The sequence below is a fragment of the Papaver somniferum genome, chromosome 5, assembly GCF_003573695.1.
Source record: "Papaver somniferum cultivar HN1 chromosome 5, ASM357369v1, whole genome shotgun sequence".
Classification (NCBI taxonomy): Eukaryota; Viridiplantae; Streptophyta; class Magnoliopsida; order Ranunculales; family Papaveraceae; genus Papaver; species Papaver somniferum.
Window position 1 is genome coordinate 148,339,855 of NC_039362.1, and position 6,000 is coordinate 148,345,854.

The window sequence follows — 6,000 nt, forward strand, 5'->3', positions numbered from 1 at the left end:
TCCTTCTCCTACATTGCCCATTGTAGATCATGCAGGTGAAAGTATCATGACCAGAAAAAGTATTGCAGAACAAAACCATTACTAGAGGGCAGCACCAGGTTAAGCAATTGTTGATTCAATGGACTAACTCCACTCCTGCAGATGCCACTTGGGAAGACATCTCTACTATCACATCTCACTACAGAAACTTTATCCTTGAGGACAAGGATATTCTTTAGCGAACGAAAATGTCATATTCACTTGTATTGTTACCTTATTGTAATGGCACTGTTGCTGCCCTGATCTAATTATTGGTGCTTTAGTAACTAAAGCTTGATAGGATAATTAATGACCGCCCAGATAGTGACACGTGCGCACTATCCGTTCGTCATTACTAGGTTAATCATTTCCTATATCTGTTGTAAGAACCCTCTCCTGTTTTCAATTAAAGAAATATATTTGAGTTTGTATCAAGACTGCATTCATTAGGAACCAGATCTCTTAGTTTCTAATCTCTCGATTGGCCACACCTCTCTTTGTTGTTGCTCCTATTCCGCGAATCCTTTTATTCCTTTTTTTTATTTTGGGTAGGATTTTGCACCTACTAATCCATGCGGATTAATTGCCTAGTTCTCCTAAAATTAATTTCGACCGGCGAGGTCTAATATACTGCGCAGGGCGCAAAACCATAATTTTTGCAATTTAGTTAGGGTAATATATGAATCTTGTGAATTATCACAAAATTAATTGAATTCTATGTGTTGACACAGAGTTCTTTAAGTTTATTGCCAGAGAGCAGTATGCTTTCCGATTTGAGTACTTTTATGCAAGGACCTTAACCTTGATACTTGGAAATTCGTGCTACTCTGCTGCGAGCGAACACAAATTGTCATAGAATATCAATATTAAGGGTTCAGATGGGGAACATAGCATGGGAAAAATACTCGGCAGGCTCCAGCATTAGTGACTAATGTAGCTAGGAGCTTATATACTCATTAGGCTCTATACTAGTGAACAATTCATCTAGAAGCTTGAGTTTCAATATAATATGAAGAGAGACATAGGCACTCATCAGATTTTGATATATTCTCCGAATTCCCTGCGGAATATAGACATATAAATGTCTACTACATCTGATGCCGGGTCAGGTAGATATACTTTTACAGTTTTCGCCCTATACTAAAAACCACCATCAACATTAAGTCCCCTGCTTAGCAAGTAACAGTGGAATTATTGCGGGGTAAGCATGAGTTGGTGAAATACAAGGATAACAAATCGAAAGGGCAGGAAATGAAGAGGTTACCAGGAAAAAATTTGATTGACCTTTGGCAAGAGGCATGAACAGTCCGTGATCTTTGTGTCAACGCGCCTCTGGCTTGGCCATGGAGTACTGGTGTTACAAAGCGTTGACGCCGCGGATCATTGCAGATTGAGCGGCTGGTTTGGATACGGAGTATTGCAGGTTGAGCGGCTGGTGTTCCTCGTGCTGGCGCGCTGCTGGTTTCGGTCATGGAGGTTGGTGCCATGGAACGTTGGCGATGCGGGCCCAGATGCCTTCTTCCGTGCATGGTCCAAAAGGAAAAAGCTTCCTATACTCGAATTCCAAAATCTCTATGCATATAAAATGGCTTGCTAACTTCCTCCTATTTCATTATTCGCTCTTCTGCTTGCTGCATTCATTTGAAGCAGCTCAATCATAGGCGTGCCAATCATCTTCGTATTTTTAGCCCCGAGTGTAATATCCATGAGTAGTTGATCAAACTTGGACATTTAGCTTGGTGTGAATGACTTTCTTTATTGGCGACGGTAAAGGGAGCGTCAAAGGAAACAAAGCAATCTCCAATAGTTATAATCAGCAGAAAGGAGAGCCAGGAGAACTCAAGGTAGGTTCTCTTTTCTATTTTGCGCATGTGGCAATCCAACAGTACCATCGATCTTCTACATAATATGTAATAAGGTTCTGACTCCATAAGAATGAGCATCTAACCTCTCCAATAGATTTCAAAATTTACCAAACTCCATTGCACTCATGGGATGGATGGATGAAATACATTCTCGGCAACGATCATGTTAGGGATAATCTTGGAGAGTGTAGTTGCGTTGTTGATCCGTCCTTGACTTTAAGTTATTTGGTGTCTGGACTACTGAGTCGGTGTCTGGAAGGCTTATTCTTGCCTTTCTGATTGTGGTGATGATATGTGAAAAAGCGGGGGTCTAACAACCACACTCAATATTTCGCTTAGCAATCTGTATGGACAAACTCCAATATACTTTCTAGATAATCAACTAGACAGTCAGACTCAATCTAGATAATAAGTATATTAAAGAGTTTATATCTCAATCTCTCGATTAGATATATACTCAAGCAAATAAAAATCTGCGAGTCTTTATCAAATAGAATAGGGATAACTTGGATGGTACCAAAGACCAATATACAAGTGTAAATCAATTTAAATCAACAACCAAAAGGTCGGATATTCTAATTGATTGAACAACGCACAACCTGTGATATCTCAATTATATAACAAAATATAATGAGGAAAAAAAATAACACAGACACCAGAATTTTGTTAACGAGGAAATCCCAAATGCAGAAAACCCCGGGACCTAGTCCATATTGAACACACATTGTATTAAGCCGCTACAGACACTAGCCTACTCCAAACTAACTTCGGTATGGACTGTAGTTTAACCCCAACCAATCTCACACTGATCCAAGGTACAGTTATGCTCCTACGTCTCTGATCCCATCAGGACTACGTACTTTATTCCCTTAGTTGATCTCACCCACAACTAAGAGTTGCTATGACCCAAAGTCGAAGACTTTAATAAACAAATATGTATCACACAGAAAAGTCTATGGTAATAGATAAATCCGTATCCCACGAATATACCTACGAGTTTTGTTCCATCTTTTGATAAATCAAGGTGAACAGGAACCAATTGATAATCCGAACTTATATTCTCGAAGAACAGCCTAGTATTATCAATTACCTCACAATAGTCTTAATAGACGCAGCGAAAAAAGATATTGTGGAATCACAAACGATGAGACGAAGATGTTTGTGATTACTTTTTATCTTGCCTATCGGAGATAGAAATCTCAAACCAATTATTACAATTGTACTCGTACAATAGAAACAGCAAGATCCGATCACACAACTACGATAAAGTAGTATCAGTCTGGCTTCACAATCCCAATGAAGTCTTTAAGTCGTTAACCTAGTTTAGAAGAAACCATAGGTTAAAGGAGAATCGACTCTAGCTTAGCACAACTAGTATCACACAAAATGTGTGGGGATTAGGTTTCCCAGTTTCTAGAGTTCTCCCTTATATAGTCTTACAAATCAGGGTTTGCAATCAATGTTAGCTTGGTAACAAAGCATTCAATATTCACCGTTAGATGAAAACCTGATTATATTCAAGCTAATATTTATCAACCGTTAGATCGAAAACATATCTTGTTATACACAAATGAAATGCACGTTTCTAGGCTCGTGTAACCGTACCAAACGGTTAGCCATATGATCACTTTTATATCAACCATATTCGTCTTCACCATAACTAGTTCAAATGACTCAAATGAACTAGTTAGAGAGTTGTTCAACTGCAAGGAAATCTCATGTACTACAAAAGACACAATTGAAGCAAAAACGATTTGATTCACTTGAATAGGTTCATGAACTATATAGCCACGGTTTGCAATTGCATTCCTTAGTTAATATGAATAAGTTCACAAACATCGTTTTTAGACATAACCTACTCAATTTCGCGGACTGGGTTCGCGGAATTAAGTTCCTGGATGGAGTTCACAAACTCCAGCAGAAATTCTCGGGTTTGAGAACTTCGCCAGTTTGCAGACTGGGTTCGCGGAATTAGCTCATGCACTACTACGGTTCTCTTGATCAACAAAGTTCGCAAAATTCGGTTCAAGGAATAAGGACTTATACATATATGTGTTTCCACAACAATGATTATATCCTCCAATGGTTATATAATCTAAACTCTCATTTCAATCATTGAAACATTCTCAGAGAACGTTATATAGTTGTTATTCATAAACCATTTTTCGTCATAGAAATTTTCAAAGTATTTGAAACATAACATGACTTTCGTCACTAGGTAAAGATGAACTTGGATAAAGAGAAATCTTACCAACACATATTTCGAGAAATAGATAGGCGAGATATAGTCGGCTCAAAATAACAAATGTGTATAATCAAAGTCTATATAGAAAAACGACTTTTGTCTCAAGATAGGATATAAATAAAATTTTGAGTGATAGATAAGTTCAAGTATCAACATACCTTTTAGTCGATGAAGATCCACCAGTTCCTTGAGTAGTCCTTCGTCTTGTATGATGATTTCCATGGAGTTCTTGAGCTCAACTACACTTTCTATCCTATTCTGAGACCTTAGCTATAGTATACTAGAAATCAAGACTTATATTTTTGATCCTAACATTGACAAACATGCTTGAGATAGCAACGCATGCGAGTTCGACCGAGCAATGCTCTAACAATATGTCGTGTATGCTTGTATGGTCGAAATCTTCCGGAAACGCTGGGTGAAGTAGATGAGCTAAGAGGCGTTGCGTTACCGACGTGCTTCTATCAAGTCTCCAAGGACTTCATTCCAAGCGACATCCTTCGAACCATCTTCTGAGTCTTGGACTATTGTATCGAATGGGATACGCTGAGCAGTCCCCGGTTACACTTCTGTATGGTCATAGATCCGACGGCGTGGCCGGATACTGAATACCTCTGCGACGTGCTTTTGGAGTCTTTGATGTACGTGTACGGCTTCATGTTGAGAAATTCTTCTATTGCATTTGCTGGTAAGGTGGTTGACGAATTGATGAAGGCGGAAATCTTTTGGATTCATCATTTGTTGATTAATGGGCGAGAGTCGCACTTGATATCCATGCATTGTATCCAACTTATGGCATCCCATGCACCCTTTACATAGGAAATTGGAAATATAGAAATGCCAAATTTGGCTTTGTCGGCGATATGCGGCTTCATGCAGGCCTTGGGTAGGCGGTGCTGAGTTCTGAGTAGGTGATGTTGTAGACATGGTGTAGTTGGTATGTGTGGATTGCTAAGGCGTGAATTTCCTCTTTGATTCTTTACTAACAACAACGCTTATGAATAGCTGAGCCAAATACTGCTTGTTGGTCAGGCGCCTTCCAGACAAGGAGGTGGTGATATCCTTGTGCTACATCTTTGAAGAGTGGTGACCTTGTAACGGTTATGACTTTTTGTGTGACCGTGTCACGGTTATGAATTCCTGTGTGACCATCTGTTCTGAGTTGAAGAGGTCCTTGACAATTAAGGGATCTTGTGTTGAGCCTCAATCCCTAAGGGTGGTTTACGTGGTTCTATCTTACATGGTCGGTGGGTTAACTATGATAAAAGTATCGCCATCTTGGCTCCATACTGGTGACTCTATTACTTCCTCTATGAGAAACTAAAATATGCAGAAGTTTGGATTACCTCTGTCCATAGTGGTTGTTACTATGGTGAAGCTCTGGCTGGTATCAACAAACGAGCAGCAACTGTTCTTGGCAGCAAGTGTGATTAGAAGAGACTACATTTTCTTGGGAACAAAATAGGTTGGCTTGGCTGGCTTCGATAATGATCCTTGAAAGGGAGGAGTGTGGCGGCCACGACATGATCCTTGGAAGGAAGGAGTGGCGGCCACGACACGATCCTTGGCAGGAAGGAGTGGCGGTTACGGGCACGAACCTTGGAAGGAAGGGGTCGTTGAAGCGGCTTCGTCTTCTGGAGAGAACGTTGAAGCGGAGCGGCTCCTGGAGAGAAATGTTGAAGAGGAGCGACTCTTGTAGCGAAACGTTGAAGCGGAGCGGATCTTAGAGAGAACGTTGAAGCAAAGCGGCTCCTGGAGAGAATGTTGAAGCGGAGCGGCTCTTGGAGAGAAACATTGAAGCGGAGCGGCTCCTGAGCGAAAAATTGAAGCGGCTTCTGGAGAGAACGTTTAAGCAGCTCCTGGAGAGAACCC